Source organism: Xyrauchen texanus, chromosome 11, assembly GCF_025860055.1.
Source record: "Xyrauchen texanus isolate HMW12.3.18 chromosome 11, RBS_HiC_50CHRs, whole genome shotgun sequence".
NCBI lineage: Eukaryota > Metazoa > Chordata > Actinopteri > Cypriniformes > Catostomidae > Xyrauchen > Xyrauchen texanus.
The window spans coordinates 35,885,087-35,911,443 of NC_068286.1; the positions used below are offsets into that span (position 1 = coordinate 35,885,087).

General features: G+C 40.6%; 1 pseudogene; it reads right to left on the bottom strand.

Annotated features, from left to right (window-relative positions):
• Nucleotides 1-2,966: 2,966 nt before the first annotated feature.
• LOC127651356 (mitotic spindle assembly checkpoint protein MAD1-like) overlaps nt 2,967-26,357 on the bottom strand; it is a 70,855-nt pseudogene continuing 47,464 nt past the window's right edge.

The window sequence follows — 26,357 nt, forward strand, 5'->3', positions numbered from 1 at the left end:
CCAAAACTATAGTTTGATAATATAAAATCTGTGCAATGGTTACACAATTAGTTTAAATGACTTCAACCTAAGTGTATGTAAACTTCTGACTTCATAAAAAACATTTCTCTAAACAATGTCCTTACCTCCCCCCAATTGACTAAAGCCCAAAGTAGGCTTCACACTATTCTCTGCGGCATCCACGCACAACTCACTACACACCCCTCCGAGAGTGAACCACATTATAGTGACTACGAGAAGGTTTCCCCATGTGACTCTACCCTCCTTAGCAACCGGGCCAATTTGGTTGCTTAGGAGATCTGGCTGGAGTCACTCAGCAAGCCCTGGATTCAAACTCGCGACTCCAGGGTTGTTGCCAGCGTCTTTAATCGCTTTAAATTTTAAATAGAATAACATAATATTAATATAAAAATGTCATGGTTACTGTCATAACCTAAGGGAGGGAACGAGACGGTGTGTCGAATGAAGTGACAAAAAGGGTCTTCCTTCGATGCCGAATCGTACCTCTGAACCTGAGAAAAGGCCAATGTCAAGTTGGCAGACAGAATTTGCATACCCGGCCCCGGACATACGGGTATAAAGGGAAGCAGGTCAGCGAATGCCAGTCAGGATTTTGCACTGAGGACCTGACAAAACACGAGACGAAACCAACTCAACCCTCAGATTGTAAAACCTGGCAAAGGTATTGGGTGTTGCCCAGCCCAATGCTCTGCAGATGTCTGCTAAGGAGGTGCCATGGCTCAGTGCCCACGAGGATGCCACACTTCTAGAAGAGTGTGCTCGAACCTGCAAGGGGGCGGGCATGGCCTGGGTGTGATAGGCTAAAGCAATAGCATCAACGACCCAGTGGGCTAACCTCTGTTTGGAGACGGCGTTCCCTTTCCACCATCCGCCAAAGCAGACAAAGAGCTGCTCAGAACATCTAAAGCGCTGCGTGCGGTCCAAATAGGTACGCAAAGCACGCACCGGACACAGCAACAAAATGGCTGGGTTTGCATTGAGAGATCCCAAGAGAGGAACAGACTAGGCCAGGGAGGATTCTGTCTCTGGGCGCCTTTCAGGAACCTGATAATCAAGTTGTGCTTACCAAGGGACTTGCCGTCTACTGCGTCGTGGTGGGCTGCGATAGGGGCCAGATGTGGAGGATCCAGAGGTCTGGGTGCAGATGCCAGAGGGTGCCCCATCCCTGAGAAAGAAGGTCCTTCCTCAGGGGAATTTTCCAGGGAGGGGCTGCCTTGAGGAGCGTGAGATCCAAGAACCAGGTGCGGGTGGGCCAGTTCCTCGTCCTCCCTGATCTTGCACAGCACCGATGCAAGAAGGCTCACTGGGAGAAATGCATACTTGCGCAGCCCCCGAGGCCAGCTGTGTGACAGCGCGTCTGTCCTGAGAGGGGCTCCTGTCAGGAAGTAGCAGAGCAGGCAGTGGGAGTTGTCTTGGGAGGCAAAGTGATCTATCTGTGCCTTGCCAAATCGGTCCCATATGAGCTGGACCCCCTGGGGGTGGAGACTCCACTCTCCACTGGGCGAAACCTGTCGCAACAGTGCGGCCGCCATCGTGTTGTGGTTGAGTGGCTTCAGTGGCTCCAAAGGAGGAGATGGCGGGCGAGTTGTGACATATGACGAGAGCGTACGCCACCCTGGCGATTTATGTGCGCTACCATCGTGGTGCTGTCTGAAAAGAACAAGACGTGCTTGCCTCGGATTAGTAGGAGAAACTTCCGTAGGGCAAGAATTACAGCCATCAACTTTAGGCAATTGATGTGCCAACGCTGCCGGGGTCCTTTCCAGGGGTCAGCGGCAGCGAGCCCATTGCACACGGCACCCCAACCCTGTCGAGATGCGTCTGTGGTTACCACGACACGTCTGGACACCTGCTGCAGGGGGTCAGCAGAAAGCAGAGGTCTGTCCAAGGGTTGAAAGTCTGAAGACAGGAAGGGGTGATTGTCACACGGTGTGTGCTGTAGCGCCATGCCCATCTCGGGACTCGAGTCTGTAGCCAGTGCTGTAGCGGTCTCATATGCATCAACCCGAGTGGCGCGACCACGGCTGAGGATGCCATATGCCCCAGGAGCCTCAGGAATTGTTTTAGAGGAACCGGTGTGCCGCCTTCGAGCGAGGCACCTGAGCGGTGAGCCGCGCTGTCATTGAGACTGAGTCTAACTCCATGCCAAGAAAAGAGATGCTCTGAACCAGGTCGAGCTTGCTCTTTTCCCAGTTGACCTGAAGTCCTAGACGGCTGAGGTGCCTGAGCACCTGGTCCCTGTGGGCGCATAGTAACTCTCAAGAGTGGGCCAGGATGAGCCAGTAGTTGAGGTAGTTGAGTACGCGGGTGCCCACTTCCCTTAGGGGGGCAAGAGCGGCCTCTGAGACCTTCGTGAAGATGCGAGGCGACAGGGACAGGCCGAAGGGGATGACCTTGTACTGATACGCCTGCCCGTCGAACAAGAACCATCAAAAGGGTCGGTGTCACGGCAGAATGGAGACGTGGAAGTACGCGTTCTTCAGATCTACCGCCATGAACCAATCAAGCTGTCGAATGCAGGTGAGAATCTGTTTCTGCGTGAGCATTTTGAACGGTGCAAAGCCCAGTTGAGAACTCACAGGTCCAAGATTGGTCGCAACCCACCACTTTTCTTGGGTACGATGAAGAAAGGGCTGTAGGAACCCTTCTTCATCTCGGCTGGAGGGACAGGCTCTGTCGCATCTTTGAGGAGCAGGGTGGAGATCTCTGCTCGTTAGGCACTGGCTTGTTGGCCACGCACAAGAGTCGAGCGAATACCGCTGAAACGAGGCGGGAGCCGGGTGAATTGAATCGCGTAGCCGAGTTGGATGGTCCTGGATTGGGAAGTGAGAAATTGGGCTTTCTCTCGTGAGAAAAGAAAGCCGCGACCACAATGCTGCCATGGCTATGTTCTCGCACTGAGAACATGAACCATTCATAAAACGCTGCCTGCGTGTGATCGCAGCTCAGGCATGCGAGGCAGCTTTTATGACTGTCAGAAGTGGAGCGAAATCATCACATCCAGGAACTACACAGAGGCAGAAAGGCATCTTGAAAAGACACGTTGAAACTGAACACAGTCAAATTGGTATTGAGAACTGTGAAATTTCACTGGTATCGGTACCGACTACTGAAATTTTGGTATCATGACAACACTAGTATTGAACAATATTTAAACTTAAATTATAAAACTGATAGTGTCAATTCTGATTATGAACCGCATACAAAACCGTTGTAAAATAAGGCAATGAGCCACTAGAGGCTGTGTTACAATTATTATACGACGGCTAAGAGATCTGCCTAAAACACCCTTACCTGTGGTAAAATCACAGTATCATGGATAATAATTGGAAAAGCACAAATTTTCCACAAAGTAATATAGTAGATTATACTATAGAAATTAATTGTTGCAAAGCAACTACATCATAATTTTCTGTAAAGCTGCCTTTAAGCTATGTTTAATTTGAAAAGCGCTACACAAACAAAAATTGCAATCTATTTTAAATCAATTGTTGCATTTCTTCCATTTTAACATTTTGCCTACAACACGCGTACCTGTACTATAGTGCACAGCTTTTAATCACATCTTGCTTCATTCTAAAGGGGAAAACTAACATCTCACCAACACTTTGTTCTTCAGATGCACTGCTCAGCTTGTTCATATAAGGTACCACACAACAGCTCACTCACGTGATGTTCAAACAGTAGCTTTTCAGACGCCTGACCTCGGCCTTTGGGATCTAAAGTCTTCATTTTGATTTTCATGATTTTCAGACTTTTTCAGACCAACTAGTACAAAACTCCATGCTGCTCCAACATGGCTTTCATTTTCACACTGACATGGGTTTCGCCAAGGCAGCCCTTCAAAGTCATCCCATTAAAGAAAATGTCAGTGTTTTATAATTTAACAAAAACTCAGCATAAAGCCTTTCATAACAGGTGTGTTTTATCTTTAACATCTGCTCAGCTTAGACAGGGACATAAAATAAAGAGACCATAAAATCAGCACATTCAATCTAACAGCAAACTACATAACAGAGATATATCCTAACAACTGTTTTAAGTATACATTTAGCTTTGTTTGACATTTTCTAGGTCCTTTGCACACTGAATTTTCTTCTAGTTTGTACTGTAGGTCTTTTAGTTTGTTGTCCAAGTACATTTTTAAGTATAAAACCCATGCACTTTAAAACAATGGATTATGTACAGTAACTACAGACACATGTACATGTGGATGAACTTAATTTAAACAACAGTGAATCCTCCATGTGCTCCGAGTACACAGGTGAGAGTCGGTACTGGATCTCCACAGTAATGTCGATCTGGTACCCAGTCAGAATGTTGCATGCAGTGCAGAACTCATGAATCTTCTTCTGGAAAACTTCCTTCAAATGCTGGTTCTTCAGTTCAGCACTTTGTATTTGCTTATGCAAGTCTGAAGAACATTTAAATAAGGGATCAAAATGTAGAATAATTGAATACATTTCTCATTAATATGGACCTGACAAACATTTGGGATTCAAGCCGGGTCAGTTTTTCTATTATAGGGTCTGGTTTGGGTTTGTAATTATAAAAAAATTAAATAAATCAGCATTAAAAAATTATAAAAAAACAAATTGGAGAACGAGTAGGAGTAAATAAACTTTATTTCCCCATCTGTCGCTCACTTCGACGTTGTGTCGAAGAAGCGACACTAGGGGTCTCTCTTGAGCGCCGAATATGCCTCTTATCTATGAAAAAAGGGCAATGGGAATTAGGCAGACAGTATTTGCACACCCCACCCCATGACATACGGGTATAAAATCGGGCAAATACGTCGAGTTCATTCAGAAATTTCCTTCAGAGCCGATGGTCGTGTTGCAGTCAACTGCGAGTCACACACCTGTTCCTGTTTCCTCTGATGCTTTTCCTGCTGTTGGATCTATGGCGCACTTCAGCGGCTTTCTCCATTTTCTGCACGGCAGTGCAGTTTGTCCCTGGGTGCTTCAACAGTGCAATAACTAAAAGAGTTTTTTATAAAAGAGTGATTTCTCTGAAAGAGTTATTTTCTCTAAAAGAGCAATACACATTTGGCGTTGAACGTCCTTTTCAGGACACGTCTTTGTAAAGATGCCCTTCCACCCCTGCGTAGTTCCTGGAACAGGCGTTGTCTCGTCTGTCTGGGTTGCAATCACACCAAGGCAGTGTTTGTGGATGGTTCATGTTCTCACTGTGAGAAAATGACCATGGCAATGTTACGTTCGTGGCTCGCTTTCAACAGAGAGCACGCCACTCCAGCCGCCCCCTACATTGCTCCTTCTTCCCACGGGATTGAGGATGGTGTGGCTGGCGATGGAGACAATCTGGGGACCGCCGGGTATGCCCCCTCAGACCACCCACCACCCGATATGCTCGTTGACTCCCGTCCGTGCTCGAGGCAACAGTGGCTTGCCTTACAGCCAGTCTGTCTATCCTCTAGAGCTCGATGTGGATGAGCTCGCCGCTGCATCGGAGAGCGTGGCGTCTGACGCTGATGACTCCCCTGGGCTGCCTCATTCGGGCCAGACCGCACAGGCTGAGGCTGATGCGCAGATGTCCGATATGCTTGCCCGGGCCGCCGCCAGCATGGGGCTGGACTGGAACCCTCCATCCTTCCCACAGCCATCGAGGTTGGATGACTGGTTTCACAGCCGCGAGGGCACCCCTCTACACACGTCACAAAGCCACTCGCTCATCCGCCCTCGACGACGGAGCGGCCCACGGGTACACAGCGAGTCCTCAGGTGGATAGGGCACGTCTCTCCAACGACCGTGCGCAGTTATTGCTGGACTGCCTCTCCACCTTCAGGCCAGGCACAACAGTCCCTTTAAAACTTTTCCAGATCGGGTTGGGGCGCCGTGTACAATGGGCGCGCAGCCGCAGCCGTCGTCTCCTCCTTTGGAGCCAGCTGCGACTCAAGTCGCTGCGCGCCACTCACATCCCCGGTGACCTCAATGTGATAGCGGACACGCTGTCACGACAACTCTGGCCCGGTGGAGAGTGGAGGCTTCACCCCCAGTCGGTCCAGCTGATTTAGGAATGATTCGGCGAGGCCCATGTAGACCTGTTTGCCTCCTGACAGACCTACCACTACCCGCTCTGGTATGCCCGAACAGAGGCTCCCCTCGAGGCAGATGTGCTGGCACACAGATGGCCCTCGGGGCTGCGCAAGTACACATTTCCCCCAGTGAGCCTTCTTGCACAAGTGTTGTGCAAGGTCAGGGAGGACGAGGAACAAGTCACCCTAGTGGCTCCTTACTGGCCCACCCGGGCCTAGTTCTCAGACCTCGTACTCCTCGCGACAGCCCCTCCCTGGCAAATTCCCCTGAGGAAAGACCTTTCTCAGGGACGGGGCATGCTCTGGCATCCGCAACCACCTGCCATCGTAGACACGAACAGCCAAGCCAGAGCACCCTCTACCAGGCAACTTTACGCCCTGAAGTGGCGCTTGTTCGCAAAATCCTTCCCGGCCAAGCCTGTTCCCCTCCTGGGATCTCTCAGTGGTCCTTACGGTCCTTCAGAGTCCCCCCTTCGAGCCGCTTGAATCAGTTGGACTCAGGGCCCTCTCTCTAAAGACTGCGCTGCTGATCGCGCTCACCTCCATCAAGAGGGTCGGAGACCTGCAAGCGTTCTCTTAGTGACACTTGCCTGGAGTTCGGTCCGGCAGACATGCATGTGATCTTAAGACCGCGACCGGGCTACGTGCCCAAGGTTCCTACCACGCCCTTCAGAGACCAGGTAGTGAACCTGCAAGCGCTGCCCCGGGAGGAGGCAGACCCAGCCCCTTTCAATGTTGTGTCTGGTACGTGCTTTGCATACCTACTTGGACCGCACGCAGAGCTTTAGACGTTCTGAGCAGCTTTTTGTCTGCTTTGGTGGACAGCGGAAAGGAAACGCTGTCTCCAAACAGAGGCTTTCCTACTGGGTAGTGGACGCCATTTCATTGGCCTATCAAACCCAGGAGGGAACGAGACATTGTGTCCTCCCGGCCATGACGCTGAGCCGAGCCACTGTAGTGGCCGGACCATTTCTGGCTCCTCAGAAAATTCCTGAATGAAATCGACGTATTTGCCCGCTTTTATACCCGTATGTCCGGGGGCGGGGTATGCAAATAATGTCTGCCTAATTCCCATTGGCCTTTTTTCATAGATCATAGGCATATTCAGTGCTCAAGAGACACCCCTAGTGTCGCTTCTTCGACACAACGTCTCATTCCCTCCATCAGGGAACGGAGGTTACATCCGTAACCTAGACGTTTTGCTACTTGCCGATACAGACATTAAGGCAGCTTCCCACACTGAAAAAGCTGGTCGTTACATGACTCAAAGTGATTATTAAACTGCAAAAGGCTACCATTTCATTAAATAAGTATGTACTCTGTTATAATCTCACTAAGACATAACATGGTTTTAATTTGTGGGCTGAATAGAATGTTAAAGTAATGACATTCTTATGTCAGATAGTATCAGTTTTTGGTATCTGAGCATTTTTACGAGTAAGGGTACCAGTAGATGAGTGTATTATTATATACTCATATTTAAACAACGTTTTTTTTGCACACACAGACTCATTTACAGACATGCGCAAACCCTAGAGTTAGGAGCTGTTCAAACTGAGAACGTTTTCCTTCTGGACAACACACACTGGATGGACATCACGGTGGACAGACATCAAGACCCCTACATGTTTAGACAGTGTTTAAACAAAAAACTCTGCTTAGTTACATCAACTCATCGAGCCTCCATGAATAAGCAGTAAATTAATTTAGATATAGTTCTTCAGATACAATCAACTCCATGTCATTTTCTTTTTTATTTCCTTAATTCATTAACAACATCATTTTACTAATCATTAGCTCAAATCCATTAGAATGGTTCTTGCAAAAGGCTGCTCTTTTGCATGAAAAGGGAGGGGCTAGACTCTTCCAATCTACTAATAAAATGACTTTAATAACTAATTCAATCAACGTTAACATCCCAGTAAACAAAGAAACAAACAAAAAAACTTCAAGGACCGATCCCATCAAGGTCAAATGACAAAAATATTTTTAATATGTATTTACAGATGAAAAATGTATTACATGAATGGGCAATGAGGAAAACGCCAACTGTGTCTTATAGCTTCAGTATAATACTTCCATATGTACGCGAGAGGCCAAATCTATACAGTGACAATTTTCTCATAGGGCTTCATGAAAATTGTATTGTGTGCACAATAACAGTTCTGCTGGTAAGAGAAAGAAATGTTCTGCTTCTCTCAAGTGTGATTGCAAACCACATCCAAGCAGTTAAATTGTGAAAGTTACAGTCATCACATTACACAAGGTTTTGATGTGTTGAACATTAGAAAATAAGGCCATTTGTTCACTTGACTTTTTTCTTTTAACTGTTTATCAGGATCACTTTTAATTATATATCATGCTAATGTCTTGCCTCTACTGGAAGCTTTTTGAAATCTAAAAAGTTATCACTTTGGTCATTGTAACAGGGTTAAATTGGGCAAGAAGGAGGTGGGAATTGGCTGAACAGTCAAAGTAATATTTAATGTAAACTTAATCAAAAAGACACAAACATAAACACACACACACAGCAGTTGCGTTTGTGTGTATGTGACTCTCTCTCTCTCCCCATCCCTCTCCTTGGCTGATTATCCCAATTGGGGGCCAGTCGTGTGTTGTCACAGCCTGGCCACGCCCTCCTCCTCATCACACTCCTCCCTACTTTGCCTCAGGCCGGGACAGTGAGGGAGGAGAGAGAGAAAATAATTCACGCAATCGTCTGGTCCTCGACCACTTCTCCACACTCTGGCAGTTGACAGACACTCCTACCCGGCCAGACAGCAGAGTCATCTGACCCCTGGCGGATGGAACACCCCTCCACGTTTTGGAGCCACGGTGGCCGGTAGCAAGGCCCTCTGCACCTGGCAGCAGCTCCACCGCTCCAGGCGGCCAGCAGCAAGCCCCTCGTCCCCTCACAGACGGCGGCCGTTCTTCCATGTCAAGGCAGCTGGCAGCAACTCCTCCATACCTCAATGGATGATTGCGCCTGCTTCTTTGGGCACACAGCAGTGACGAGAACATCCCTCCGTCTTCCTGGGTTTCGGGAGCAGGAATCAGCTGAACAGTCAAAGTATTTAATGTAAACTTAAGCAAAAAGACAAAAATAAAAACACACACATGGCAGCTGAGTGTGGCACTCTCGACTCGAACAGAGGCATTCAGGATATGAGAAATATGAGAAACATAAAAGCAAAATAAAACACTTAATAATGTAATGAAACCTAAACATCAACATACACAGCTATTTCCTAGGCTTATGGAATATTACATGTTAAAACCTTTGGTCTGACTATATAATTAGGCATGTATAATGCTATAATTTCTGCTGTGCATGTGTACCCATCTATGTAAATGTAGCTGCTATCAAAAAAAAATTGTTTTTGTTAAAATGTGTGCCTATTTAAAGTTGTTCTTAGTGTCAGTGAAAGACAACAAGCTACAAAGTACTTTTCACTCATTTTGAACCGGATCTGTGAAAACAAACTTGTAATCATGCAGTTGCTGAGATGTAAGGAAAAGGGGTCATAAAAAAAGGAGGGAGAGTGAAAAGGAAATGTAGAGAAAAAGAAGCAACTTGGGTATTTGTTTACTTGTGGGTCTGTGGCCTAATTAGACTCTTGGCTCTTATTGAACTCATTCAAACAGAGGGAGAGAGCGAGAGAGAGAGAGAGAGATACTGTGTATCTCAAAAGAACAATGACTAACATTAGCACACAGCCCAGAAAGATGTACATCAGAAAACCATACATATGGGCTGAAAACAGCACAGAGGTGTACCAGAAAGCAATAAATAGTCAAAAAATACAAGCACACTTAGATAATTTTCTGGATTATTATATCCTTTATTTAACCAGGAAGGTTCCATTGAGATAACACAATCTCTTCTTCCAGGGAGTCCTGGTCAAGACGGCAGCACATATAGTTTCACAATAAAGTTTAAAATATAAATACTCCAAATATATATATATATATATAGAAAAAAAGAAAAAGATATATACAATCATATCAATAAAAACAATTACAATTTTCCTTTAAAACAGTTTGTAAAAGATCTTTAAAATTGCTCAAAGGGGGAAGTATATTTAAATTGATCACATTTTGCTATTCATTCCATGCCCAAGGAGCATAAAATGAAAAAGCTTTATTACCAAATTCAGAATGTACCCTTGGGACTGTCAGCTTAATTTGAGTTGAAGATCTTGTGCAATAGCTATTTGTACAATAGGTTAAAAGATTAGAAACATAAGGGGGTAATTATACCTAAATGTTCCTTGGCAATAAATAGAAACATATGCAATTTTCTCCTGTGATACAAGGATGACCAAGCTAACGATTCATACAAAATACAATGATAAGTACTTGACTCTGCACCACAAACAAAGCGTAGTGCAGCATGATAAATGGAGTCCAGTTTCTTAAGTAAGGATGTAGCTGAATGCATGTATAATAGATCACCATAGTCCATTACACAGAAAAGTACTCTCTACTATTTTTTTTCTAGCCCCATAAGTGAAGCATTTTTTTAATCGATAAAAGAATCCCAATTTTGGCCTTAGCTTTTTCAACAAGTTATCAATATGTACATCGAATGCTAATCTTTCGTCAAGCCATATACCTAAATATTTATAAGAACTAACTCTTTCTATGGATACCTTAGAAGTCGATATCGGCAGATCCACTATTTTAGAGTGAACACGACAAAAAATCATATATATTGTCTTTTTTTAATTTAAAACCAGTTTCAAATGTAATGATGAATGCTGCAATATTTGAAACGCACTCTGCAATCGCAGCAAGGTTTGATTTAAGGAGGGAGCCACTGTATAGATAATTGGATCATCAGCATACAAATTAGTTTTAGCTACATTTATTCCAAGACCTAGATCATTAATAAAAATGGAGAATAAAAGGGGAGCTAAAACAGATCCTTGTGGAACACCATTATTAACTTTAAGAATAGATGACCTATAATTTTCAAATGAGACACATTGGGTTCGTTCAGAAAGGTAGTTTTCAAACCATTTTAGAGCGACTTCACTAAGACCTATATGCCGGAGTCTCTGTAATAATAAATTATGATCTACAGAATCAAATGCTTTTGAAAGATCAATAAATAATGCTGTACAATACTGTTTACTATATAAGGAATTAACAATATCATTTGTGACTAACATAGCTGCTGTAATAGTACTATGGCCTGATCTAAAGCCTGACTGATAGTCATTAAGTATATCATTATAAGATAAGAATTGTTTTAATTGATCATTTACCAAAGATTCAAATACTTTAGCTAAGACGGACAGTTTGGAGATAGGACGATAATTATTTGGATCAGAAGGATCTCCACCCTTTAATAAAGGGACAACCATTAACGATTTCCACATTCTAGGTATAACTTTAGAAGTTAAACTTAAATTAAATATAGAGGCAATAGGCTGAGTCACAATATTTGCTGCAATTCTTAAAAAATAAGGCTCAATCTTATCAATTCTTCAAATCAATTTTTTTACTGTCTAATTTCATTAAAATTTCACAAACTTGTGTGGTGGTAATAGGAGAAAAAGTGAACAACTGCAAAGGACAATGTTGGATCGGCTCAGGACTTCCAGTGGGAGCACGAGCATCTAAAATAATAGAATCAAAAATTGAACCAGCAGAAACAAAATAATTATTGAAATTATCTGCAATATTTGCTCTGCCTTTAATTACATTTTGATTAACATTTCGAAAATCAGGAAAGCTAGTTGACAAACTTGACTCCGAAGTAGATTTAACTATTTTCCAAAACTTTGTGGGATTATTTAGATTTTCATTTATCATTGAAAGATAATAATCACATTTTGCACTTTTTATAAATTTTGTACATTTATTGCGTAATGCTCTATAAGAGATCCAATATAAGGAATCATTTGTTTTCTTTGCTTTAGCCCAGGCAGCATTCCTTTGTCTAATATAAGTAGAAACAGATTCATTAAACCAAGGATTATCTTTACCACTAATCCTAAATCGTCTAAAAGGAGCAAGTATTTCACATATGGCCAGGAAAGTGGATTTAATATAATCCCAGGTTAAATTTACATCTGCCATATGTTACAACACTCAAATCACTGTTATAAATATCATGTAGAAAAGCTTGTTCGTTAAAATGTTTAAAAAATCTAATTATAATTAAAACGCGATAAACTCTTAGGAATCTTATAATTTCTCACACCAACAATTGTGCAGTGATCACTAATATCATTACAAAAAATTCCAGCTGCAGAAAATGTATGAGGTGCTTTGATTAAAATGATATCCAGTAAAGTAGATCTGGCCTAATCCTATGGATTTATGCGGGTTGTTGAATTTATCAACTGCATCAAGCAAAGAATGTCACAAATCTCCTTTAATGGTCCGAGGATGATGATAACCAGTCCCAGTTCAAATCACAGATTTGGTCCAAGCATGGAGAAAGTCAACAAGTAAAATATCTACTTCACTTAGATATCACCTGTACTCAACAAATCTGCAAAACTGTATAAATTAAAAGAGAAAAGTGGACAAAACCATATACTCAAAAATTACAAAAATTGGTTTGATCAAGATTGTCAAGCAATTTGTAAAATACTCAGAATGTTATCTAATCAGCAACACAGAGATCCAAACAACACAGAGATTCCCCTTCTTTACTGTGAAACACTAAAATAATACAAACTCAGAACCAAAAATGCACAATGCACTCAAAAGCAATTGACAATAATTGAGAAATCTGTCAATACAAACTAATTTTGGGACAGTTGGAATAATCTGAAAAATGAACTGATCATGAAGAACTGGCTATACAAAATGGAGAAATATGGGAAACCCATTTTCAAACACTACTTAATAAAGTAGAAACAGACACAAATTCTAAACAACATCAAATAATCAAACAATTGGAAGTACTAGAATTGACAATCAAAGAAAATATAAATCCATTAGGCTTCCCTGTTACTGAAAAGGAATTTAAAAGGCAAAACTAGCCACTTTCACTCTAAAATGATTCAATATGGTTCTGAATGTAGGTTACTTCCCTGCCATCTGGAATAAAGGACTGATAACACCCATATTTTAAATAAATTTGACTCTAATAATTACAGAGGTATTCGTGTAGCAACCTGGGAAAATTGTTTTGTAGAATAATAAATCGAGACTTTTAGACTTCATCATGACACACAGTGTCCTGACCAGAAGTCAAATTGGATTTCTACCAAAATTACCATACATCTGACCATATTTACACACTACATACTTTAATTGAAATACATGTTATCAAAATAAAAGGCAACATTTTTGCATGCTTTATTGACTTTAAAAAATCATTTGATTTGATATGGCACCAAGGATTATTCTACAAACTTATTGAAAGCCGTGTAGGAGGTAAAACGTATGAGCTTATAAAATCAATGTGCATTGAAAGCAAATACAGCATGAAAATTAGCACAAAAAGAACAAAATAGCTTTCCCAGGAGCATGGAGTGAGACAGGGACGCTGCTGAAGCCTAACATTGTTCATTCTATACATCAATGAACTGGCAACCATTCTGGCACGATCTTTAGCCCCTGGTCTCACTCTTCACGACTCCGAAATCAAATGCCTGCTCTATGCAGATAGGCCCTGACAGTCAACATCAATAAGACTGAAATCATGATCTTCCAGAAGAGATCCAGTTCTCAGGGAACACAACGCACATTCACATTAGGAACTAACCAAAGAGCACACTCATCACACTATAATTATCTAGGGCTACAAATCACTTCCACTGGAAACTTCAACCCTGCAGTTAAAGAACTGAGATATAAAGCCTGCAGGGCCTTCTATGCCATAAAAAGACAAAGTCCTATAGAGTTACCTGTTAGAATTTGGTTAAGATTTTTAGAATCAGTGATTGAGCCGATTGCACTATATAGCAGTAAAGTGTGGGGTCCACTGAAAAATCCAAATCAAGAATTCGCCAAATTAGAAAAACCTCCAACAGAGACCCTGCATGCAGAATTCTGTAAAAATAGAATATTCTACAAGTACACTGGCACATAACAAATAATGCATGCAGGGCAGAATTAGGCAAATATCCACTTGGGAAATAAAAACAAATAATAAATGGACAATCAAATTCAGGAAACATCTACAACTCAGTGACCCCCAGTCATACCATTATAAAGCCCTGCAATACCAAGAGCTGAGCAAAGTAAACAGTCCCCTCTCTCAGATGGTCCAGAGCTTTAGTCCTGATGGGTCTCTAACATCCACTGACCCCAATCATACTAAAAATCTGGACCAGAACAGACTAATGAAAGATAATTATATCATCTATTGGGAAAATCAAACTCAACAACAGAGTAAAATGCAAAGCCACCTGGCCCTAAAAAGAAAATACACCATGGTAGACTATCTATACATAGTGACAGATAAAAAACTGCGAGCCACCATGACAAGGTACAGACTCCGTGGACACCACCTCGCAATAGAAATGGGCAGACACAGGAAAATATGGCTGTCACAGGAACAAAGGTTGTGTTCACACTGTCATCAAAACAAAATAGTGACAGAACTGCATTTTCTAACAGAATGCAAAAAATATACAGATATCCAAGAAAAATGTTACCACAAAATTAAACATATACACAGCTCATTTAATAATTTAACAAACTATGAAAAACTGCCCTTCTATTTGGAGAACACAAAGACTGCTGTGTGATAGCAGCACAATATGTGTCTGTCTGCCACAATATGAGGAACAGCGAGTGAACCCTCCATCTGTCTCTCCATTATTTTTACTATGGCTCTTTCTTATTCTTATTAGTTGTTTTTCTTTTTCTTCCTCCTTTATATATTTTATTTGTATTATTTAACATTACCATTTACCCTATTTGTAAAGTATACATTGTATATTTCTTTTTTGTATTATTTAATGTACACTGTTTTGCACTGTCTTCGTTTTGCAGTCTTATTTGTATATGCAACTCAGCTGTTAATGCATTAGCAATACAAATGTACAAATATTTGGCATGCCAATAAAGCACCTTACAAGAACAACAATTGAGAGAGAGAGAGAGAGAGAGAGAGAGAAAGAGAGAGAGAGAGAGTGAGAGAGAGAATAAATGAGTACCAAAGAAATATGGATCACACTTGAATCCAATTAAATATTTAGCGCTGGCTATTTCAAAAAGAGGGCAAGAGAAAAAGATTAATCAAACAAAATGAGTATTTGCAAAAGAGCACAAAGGGTGGATATTAAAATTACACAGTATTTCTTGAGAAGGTGGGATGATAATTGTGGTATCATCTGTTGGCATGCCACCAACCCCTCTATTTTCCGGAGGTGGTCCCTCAGACTTTGACACTCCACCCTCAGCTGCTCCACCTCTTCAGCGCACTGCTGTTTGGCGATGCTGATGGGATTCATCTGCATGTGAATTACCTTCATTTTGACTGGGTCATAGTCCCCCTAATTTACATAGGAAAGATGTTAAAAGGGTAACAATTAAGTAATTAAGAAACAATTTTACTTAAAAAACAAGCCCAGTCATCTAATTTAATTCCCCCCAAAATTGAAAAAAATTATGTTATGATTGCTGTGATTATTTTTGGTGTGTGGTACCAAAGTAATTATTGGCTGATGTAGTCTTTGGTCAATAAAACAACTTTCGAAAATTCATTCATTGAATGCTAATATGCTAGCACTGAATATAGAAAAAGGCATATTGGTTTACAACAATATGACAAAACTGCATTTTTACATGATTATCTATGATTAGAATAACAGGAAAATATGATTGGTGCTTGCCTGTGCCACCACTCACCAGTTGCTATAGGGCGTTGCTAGGTGGTTGCTTATTGGCTTTGGGATTATATTGAATGTTTTAATGTCTGTCCAGCAGGAAATCTCAAATCAGATCACTTTTGATAAACTGGATGGAATGTAATGTAATACACCTCCTAAACAAGCCTTGCAATTTGATTTCATATTTATACCACATATGGTGCGGGACACAAAAAAAATGAATAATGAGGGTTTGGGTTTTGAAACATCCTGGGTCAATGGCTCATTCATCATCCATTACAAATTCTTCTTAAGAAACTTTCATTCTTCAGAAACTACGAAAGAAAGCTAGCTTACATGAAGGGTTAAAAATCATGATATCTTTAAAAGGCTCTCACACAGTAAAAATACATCCATCAAAATTAAAGGGCCAAAAGAATTGATAGTTCATCCCTGTCTGAAACGAAAGGCTTTATCTTCTGTAATGATTCTTCATTTAGGTGTAAAACTTCAGGTGTTTAAAAGCCATTACTGAGCCTTCTGCTGCATTAAGGGCCCTATCAAAGAATAATGCTTCAATCTGAACATCTCATTACTGAGCAAATTACATCACCCTGAGCGGAGTGCGAGAAAAAGTGAGACAGAGAAAAAGAAGAGAGATAGAAGACACAAGGTTAAGATGGAGGTGACAACTCGGGCCTTAAGAAATTAGTTTTATTTATTTTCCCAAATTATTTGTTTTCCATTTAATTTCTTCTGAATTCCGTGTTTTAAAGTTAATATTTATAGCATTAAAAATGTGTAATTTATGTCTTAAAGCTAAAGTTATTTTTTATATAATTTTTTTTATAATTACATTTTAACATAAAAAACTGTTTAAACAATTAAATTATTAGAACTTTAATCAAATGACAAAAGAACAATTATTTTTCAACATATCATTGCATTAATTTTTATTAAATGATGTGCCTCTTTGCAGATCCTCACAACACAATACAAAACAAATTAGAGTTATTTTTTTGTCAAGTACAGTGAACGATCATACAGATGTAGGTATATTTGCACCAGCTCACTAATAAGTCTGCAAGCCAGTGTGTTCATGTTGACTGATCTTGATGGACTGAACAATATAGGCCTCAAACCTATGTGGAGCTCCAGGTCACATCTAATAATGTTGTAGACCAGTGGCAGTAAGAAGGTGTGTAGCAGCCGGAACACTGTTCTCTTAAAGTTCACACTGGTGAGCTATTACAAACCACCAGAACAAACTAAAAAAATACCATAATTTTAGCCAGATGTTGTTCTAAAGGACGTCATACCTGTTCGTTCTTCGATTTCGTTTGAAGCGTACCAGTACAGCTAAAATTAAATTAAGAACGAATAGTAAAATAAAATACAAATAAAAACTAAATTACATATTAAAAACTATAATATTCTTGTACAAAATGTTTTTATAGTTTGTAAAGGTGACAAACCCAAGTAAATCTCTCTAGCCATTAACTCGAATCATGGTATGAATCACAAATAAAGAGACTTGAAAAACAGAAAAGGTTAGCCGTCCTTGAGCCCAAAATAAACCTCTTACAACCAGTGAGTGAGTGGGTGGGTATATTTAACTGTCTGCATGAATTCACTTATTTTTCCTGCAACACTAAGTGTCACAGATAATTAGAAGAAGAGCTCTATAAATATTACAGCTAAAGTCTACGCATGTTAAGCAGCCTCAGCATCTAAGAGAGCAAGATGAATTAGTGACACAGCTCTTGAATTCCAAACTTTTCAGTTTGTTCTTGGCTGGCACCAGTGTTAAGGTCTAATGGAGCATGTCTGACTGTATTTTAGCCAGCTGTTTGCATCATTGAATCAGGAAGTGAAAGAAAGGTAAACGGACGAGATGCCACTGATAAATGTAAAAGTATCACAAAAATTAAAAAACAAATGGAAAATGTCCATACGTTTTCCCTTTAGGTCAGTGGCTATGTTTACATGCAACCAAAAAACTCATTAACAGTCTAACTATAAGCTAAATCTTAATGAAAAGCCTTCATGTAAACACCTCAATCTGGAAAAAAATATCCAACTGAGCTTGATTCGAATGACATTTCTATCTGATAGAAAGTGGTGGTGTAGATCTAAAGTAATCAGTTAAATAAAAGAATATTAGCCATGTAAACCAGACTACTTTCACCATCTGAATTCAAATACCTTGTGCACATACAGTGCATTGGTGAGTACATTTAGTAATTACACTGTACTCACTGCAGTAGCCTAATTTATACACGGCAATGGGAACTTTTGGGGGCTTCTGAACATTCTACAGGGTACCCGTGTTCACTTCAATAATAAACAGGGACTTTACAGGAATAAATTCCACCCTCGTGAACGTGCATTCCACAGCTGTCCGGAAGCAAACATTTTTAGTAAAAAAAATAAAGCTTTAAATATTGATTTATTTCTTACACACAGCTAATGTTTTGCTCCAGAAGGCATTAATTAATCCACTGGAGTTATATTTTATACATTTATTATGGCTATATGTGCTTTCTGGAGCTTCAAAAGTTTGCCGCCCATTCACTAGCATTGTTTGGACCAACAAAGATGAAATATTCTTCCAAAAATCTTCATTAGTATGCAACTTCACTTGCAACTTCCTGATTCAGTTATCATAATTTATAAAGGATTTCTTCTTATCCACAGTCAATATGTGATAGATTTGTTAAGTAAATGTGTTTTACAAGAGATGACACAAAGTGAGCACAGTTAGTAGCCTCCTCCTCAAAACTCATGTTACATTTAGAACATTACAATAGACATTCAATTAAATATTAAAAACATTAAAAATGGCAATATTAATAATAACATCTAGAACTTTTAGACTTATTGATATCATGGGTATGGCACATACAATCAGAATTTAGAATTTGACATCCATTTTATTTATGATCTTTTCTTTTGTTTTTCATCCATCAAGTTCCAAATGTGAAAATAATCAAATGAGATAAGAGTACTTTTCATTTGTTAAAGTATTTAATTCACATGATAATTAAAAGAAATTGGTATTACCACATTTATCTATTATACAAAAGATATTTGTATTTTTTTTCCCAGCAAATGTTTTTTTTTTTAAATAACATAACTATTGCAAAATATGTATATTCCATTGCTGTGAAAAAACTCTTTTGCTCATACTGTTGACCACTACCATAAATATAGCATACAGATACATACACACATACCTAAACAATGTAAATATTTAAACACTAGGCTATGGACTTTATTTCCACTAAATACCTCTGTTGCCACATGCTTGATTGACTAACAGAAATAAGTAAAACAATACACTCTTTGCTTGACATCATGGGTAAATAAAAGAAATCAGCCAAGATCTCAGAAAAAACTATTGTGGACCTCCACAAATCTGGTTCACCCTTGGGAGCAATTTCCAAATTCCTGAAGGTACCACGTTCATCTGTACAAACAATAGTATGTAAGTATAAACACCATGGGACCATGCACCCATCATACCACTCAGGAAGGAGATGCATTCTGTCTCTTAGAGATTAACATAGTTTGGGGTGAAATGTAGAATCAATCCCACGACATAACCTGAAAGGCAGCTCAGCAAGGTACGTAGAAGCCACTGCTCCAAAACTGCCATAAAAGCCAGACTACAGTTTGCAAGTGCACGTGGACAAAGATCTTTGGAGAAATGTCCTCTGGTCAGATTAAACAAAACTTTTACTTTTGGGCCATAATGACCATTGTTATGTTTGGAGGAAATACTTTATATTTACTTAACAAATCTATCACATATAGACTGTGGATAAGTAGAAATGAAAGGCTTGCAAGCCGAAGAACACCATTCCAACTGTGAAGCAGTTCCAACACCATTCCAACAGCATCATGTTGTGGGGGTGCTTTGCTCCAGGAAGGACTGGTGCACAACACAAAATAGATAGCATCATAAAGAAGGAAAATTATGTGGACACATTGAAGCAACATCTCAAGCCAGAAAGTTAAAGCTCTGTCGCAAATGGGTCTTCCAAATGGACAATGGCCCCAAGCATACCTCCAAAGTTGTGGCAAAGTGGCTTATGGACAACAAAGGAATTAGAGTGGCCATCACAAAGCCCTGACCTCAATCCAATAGAACATTTGTGGGCAGAACTGAAAAAGTGTGTCCGAGTAAGGAGGCCTACAAACCTGACTCAGTTACACCAGTTCAGTCTGGAGGAATGGGCCAATATTCTAGCAACTTATTGTGAGAAGCTTGTGGAAGACTACCCAAAACGTTTGATCCAAGTTAAACTATATAAAGGCAATGCTACCAAATACCAACAAAATGTATGTAAACTTCTGACCCACTAGGAATGTGATGAATGAAATAAAAGCTGAAATATCTAATTCCCTCTACTATTATTCTTACATTTCACATTCTTAAAATAAAGTATTTATCCTAACTGACCTAAGACAGGGAATGTTTTCTACAATTAAATGTTAGGCATTGTGAATTTAAATGTATTTGACTAAGGTCTATGTAAATATTTTTGATAAGAACTGTAAACACTTTTAGCACTAGGAATCTAACAGAATTTTAAGTGAAGTTATCACCTGGAGTTTATGCCTCTCCAGTCTCATCTCCAGAATGTTATTTTGCTCTTCCAGTCTCTGACGTTCTGTCTCCAATTCCTCAAACTTCTGCCTGAAATCACAAACATATAAAAATGAACTTTTAGCCCAAAAATAATGCATACTGCTCCATCAAATAGTAAAATCAGACAAGAAATTATCCATCAAGAAGTCAACAGCTTGATTTTCAGGGAACTAATATTATATTCATTGTTATTAGGGCTGTCGATTTAACGCATTAATTAAGTGCAATTAATTTGACAGAAAATAACGCGTTAAAAACATTTACGCAATTAATCGCACCATAATAAGGAAGATTCCTGAGAAATGCAAGCTTGTAGTACCACCTGTTTACTCCAGAGGGCAGTAAGTGAAATTTCAGCTGCGTGAGCAACGCACAGTTTATACAGTGAAGAAAACACATCAGTAGGAAGAACAACGCAAACATACGTTACATACTTGCGTTCAAAACACTTGAAGGAGCAAAAATGCAAACTAAGGGATCTCAAGATGTGTTTAAATATTGAGTATTAAACTATATTTAACTTGAAACAGTGAACTAAACATTTTATGTTTATGATGCAACGCACCCAAGACACTACACAACCTGTCTGACGTAGGTATAAATTGACGGGCTCTTAAACAAGCCCTCATAATAAATCTCCAACTGATTGACAAATTCACTTGTGAAATGGATTGCTGTGAACTGTATGCCAATGATTGGCTTATGATCAATAATATGGTAGTAAATGATACATTGTATTCTAAAGCCACTTTTTGTATTGTCTTATCAATGATTAACTCTTCTGCTATTAGCAATATATATATAATTTTTAAATATTTAAAGATAACTATGTACACTCACCTAAAGGATTATTAGGAACACCATACTAATACTGTGTTTGACCCCCTTTCGCCTTCAAAACTGCCTTAATTCTACGTGGCATTGATGCAACAAGGTGCTGAAAGCATTCTTTAGAAATGTTGGCCCATATTGATACGATAGCATCTTGCAGTTGATGGAGATTTGTGGGATGCACATCCAGGGCACGAAGCTCCCGTTCCACCACATCCCAAAGATGCTCTATTGGGTTGAGATCTGGTGACTGTGGGGGCCATTTTAGTACAGTGAACTCATTGTCATGTTCAAGAAACCAATTTGAAATGATTCGAGCTTTGTGACATGGTGCATTATCCTGCTGGAAGTAGCCATCAGAGGATGGGTACATGGTGGCCATAAAGGGATGGACATGGTCAGAAACAATGCTCAGGTAGGCTGTGGCATTTAAACGATGCCCAACTGGCACTAAGGGGCCTAAAGTGTGCCAAGAAAACATCCCCCCACATCATTAAACCACCACCATGTGGATCCATGTTCTCATTCTGTTTTTGCCAAATTCTGACTCTACCATCTGAATGTCTCAACAGAAATCAAAACTCATCAGACCAGGCAACATTTTTCCAGTCTTCAACTGTCCAATTTTGGTGAGCTCTTGCAAATTGTAGCCTCTTTTTCCTATTTGTAGTGGAGATGAGTGGTATCCGGTGGGGTCTTCTGCTGTTGTAGCCCATCCGCCTCAAGGTTGTGCGTGTTGTGGCTTCACAAATGCTTTGCTGCATACCTCGGTTGTAACGAGTGGTTATTTCAGGCAAAGTTGCTCTTCTATCAGCTCATCGGCCCATTCTCCTCTGACCTCTAGCATCAACAAGGCATTTTCGCTCACAGGACTGCCGCATACTGGATGTTTTTCCTTTTCACACCATTCTTTGTAAACCCTAGAAATGGTTGTGCGTGAAAATCCCAGTAACTGAGCAGATTGTGAAATACTCAGACCGCCCGTCTGGCACCAACAACCATGCCACGCTCAAAATTGCTTAAATCACCTTTCTTTCCCATTCTGACATTCAGTTTGGAGTTCAGGAGATTGTCTTGACCAGGACCACACCCCTAAATGCATTGAAGCAACTGCCATGTGATTGGTTGATTAGATAATTGCATTAATGAGAAATTGAACAGGTGTTCCTAATAATCCTTTAGGTGAGTGTATAATTATATTGATATTAATATGTATAATCTTTATATATTGAATTATTGTTATATGAGGGGCTTTCTCAGCAAATATTTACATGCGATTAATCACGATTAATTAATTGGGACACCAAGCAATTAATGCGATTACAAAATTGTTGTAATTTTTTGCCCAGTCAACTAACTTAAGCTTGGTGAAACAACCATAACAACAATTATTTGTTGGCAGATGATATTTGCATCCTAGTGCAAATAATGGTATATGCTATTTAGACCCCAGTGCAAATAGTGGCAGATTTTTTTGCACCCCAACCCTGGAGCAAATAAAGGTAGATACCAATTGCACCCTGGTACAAATAGCGTCAGATACTATTTGCATCCATATTTTAATACTATTATACAGTATGGGCATCACTGCGTGATGTTTATTGTGTTTATTTAGAGTCCCACAGACACACTACATTAACCTCTACCCCTAAACCTAACCTTAATCTTTTTAGATAAAATAACCTATTTAGAAAAACAAATAACCTTGGTTGTACTACAGTAACCATGGTTTGACCATGGTCATTTTTTTAAATATACAGTAACCATGGCAATGTCCATGTTGGTGGTCCAGGAGTGCCACCTTTGGCTGAACCTGGTTGAGATGAGGGATACCGACAAGGTTCGCTTTCTTGACAGCCACATTTCCCTTGACCGTCAAAGACTTTGCGCAGCAGTTTTTGACACTAAAGCAGCAGACCAAGGCCATTCAGCACATCTTGCCCCAGTGTGGTTCAAGATTGTGCACCCCATCTGCCCGTCACCGTGGCAACCTTCCTGCGCCGGCAACATCGGCTCCACCACAGCCTGAGCCAATGGCTCGGCCCTGGCGTATGACCGCTCGTCTCATGAACGAGCGTGCTCAGTCTGTGCTGAATTGCCTGAAGGCATTCAGGGGGAGAATAGTATTTCCACTGAAACAATTTCAGAGGCTCCTGGGGCATATGGCATCCTCGGCAGCAGTCATGCCCTTTGAGTTGATGCATATGAAACCGCTTCAGCACTGGCCTCAGACATGAGCCCGAGATGGCGCTGTGTCACTCATTGCCCTTGGACAGAACTGGCATTTCTAAGGGCAGGGGTTCCCCTAGAGCAGGTCTCCAGGTGAGTCGTCATCACGACAGATGCCTCCATTTGCTATGAGCACGCAGCCGCTGTTTCCTGGACAGGCCCTTGTCTACGTTGGTACATAAACTGCTTTGAGATGCTCATGGTAATGCTAGCCCTGCGGAGGCTTCGGCCATTGAACCATGGCAAGCATGTGTTGGTCCAGACGGACAACATGGCGACTGTAGTTTACATAAACCGCCAAGGCAGTTTGCGCTTGTCCTGCATGTCGTAACTCGCCCGCCATCTCCTCTGGAGCCAGCAGTGGCTCAAGTAGCTGTGGGCCACTCATATCTCCGGTGAACTCAATCAGACTGCGGCTCCCCTCGGCACGGACGCACTGGCGCACAGTTGGCCCATGGGGCTGCACAAGTATGCGTTTGAGCCTACTTGCACAGAAGTTGTGCAAGGTCAGGGAGGATGAGGAACAGGTTGTTCCTTGTTGGTAGTGCCACATTTGCCCACCCAGACTTTTCAGACAGGTTGTTGGAACTCACACTCCTTGCGATAGCCCCTCCCTGGCAAATTCCCCTGAGGAAGGAACTTATTTCTCAGGGACGGGGCACAATCTGGCACCTGCGACCAGACCTCTGGAACCTCCTAGCCCTTGGAATCGATGCCGAATATCTGAGTGGCCTACCACCCGAGGTGGTAGACACTATCACTTAGGCCAGTTCTTAGGCCTGTAGCGGCACACCATGACACAGTAGACGGTAAGTATTTGGGGAAGCACGACCTGATCATCAGGTTCCTTAGAGCGCCAGGAGGTTGAATCCTCCCAGGCCACACCTTGTTCCCTCATGGGACCTCTCTATGCTCCTGCTGGGCCTAAAGCCAAGTTCCAGAGGTTGACAGGAGACCATATAAATTCTACAAACAAATCTAATTAAACATTCATAGGAAACCTTTCTGAAAAATTACTCTGGAAATAAAGGGTTCAGAAATATAATTTGTTCATTGAAAAGCCATTTTAGAAGTAGGCAATGCTCACCTTTGTTTAGTTTGGGTTTTGTAGATTATCATGTGAGGTCATGGAGTAGTATTCAGTACAAGAAATATTCAATTAAGCTGTAAATGTTTAGTGAAATGATTCAAAGTGTGATTAAATTACATTTTTTTGAGCGCAATTACAGGATCAAATAGAAAGAAGGAAAAAAAGGAAGAAATAACACCATGAAAGCTCACACTTCAAACGAGCAAGCAAGGCCACAAAAGCTAATTTACAATAATCACATTTCCATAGTAATTAGGCAACAGACCAGGCCATGGAAAAAAACAGACTTCAGTTTCACTCAGTCTAATAAGTTACATGCTAATATTCTTTGAGGCCTCTTTAATGTTTTAATAGCAGAGGACAAATAATATTTCTTTAAGTTCTTCTATTTCTTATGCAGCAGAAATACTCAAAAAGCAAATAGCTCTAAGTAAAGGTTATTTATTTGCCTTGTACAGAGCTGTAAATAAACACAAAAAAAACACATTGTACTTTTACATAAACTGCAACTCCACACTCAATCAAAACTTGTTGTATGTGTTTTTTTTTTTTTTCTCCCCTGCCTACACATCTGAGACATTATCACATGGCTTGTTGAGCACACTATTCCAGAGGTGGGACCAAGTCATTGTTTTCCAAGTCACAAGTCTCAAGTCATTGCATTAAAGTCCTAAGTCAAGGCAGGCAAGTCCCAAGTCAAGTCCCAAGTCAAGGCAGGCAAATCCAAGTCAATTTACAAGTCCTCAACTTTTAGCTTCAAGTCTTAAACAAGTCATTAGTGCGCTTTGCCCAAATTAATGTCAGAGTATTAATTACTATAGTAAATTTATACTAATTTTATCTAGAAGTTTCTAATTTATAATCTAATTGTATCTTTCTTTTTTTTTTTTTTTTTGCGATATCTACCTGTAAAGCCCAAAGAGGGTAATAAAGATGATACATGGATCTTATCCTTAGACACACATTAAGGCAAACCAAACTTTTACTCTAAACACGCAGTGAAAGGACGCTGAACGTGCTGAACTGGTGAGTGAAATCTGAAATATTACCAGGCAGTGGCTAATTGCAAACATTTAAGTTGCATATACCAGTTATATACTGTGAAGTGCTGCGAACAGAGTAAATTATCGGTTTTGTGATTTTTAGAACCATATCCAATATAATAAAATAAATATAGCTAAACGCATGACAGAGGACCAGCACGTCCGCAAAAGAATGAGTGTGTTTTCATGCACGTTCTAACCAGTTATGCTCAAAAAGCACCAACGTGTGCGTGGTCACAATAAATGGCGTTCCTTTATCGAGGTCACACATCAGCGTAATAAAACACCGGGTAGATTTTGTCCATTACACCAATTGCTATAACATGTTAAATGCTACTGACTGCAGTAAAAAATAGTTTGCGGTTCGATATGCAGACTTTGTTAGCCTGTAAATCTGCCATGTGCTGCCATAGACATGTATGTTACTGAACCATAGCTGACGTAAATTAGTTAACAACTTACCTCTGTCTGTGGATTTTCAGATGCCTCACAAAATTGGATGTTGTTGACGAGGTGTCTGTAATTTTGGAACCACAGGTTCTACATGTTGCAATCCTTTTGTTGCCTCTAACGCTGTATTCAATATATTCAGATTATATCACATTTGGTATAATTTTTGCTGTGTCCTTGTCCTTAAATGCGCACCGCGGCC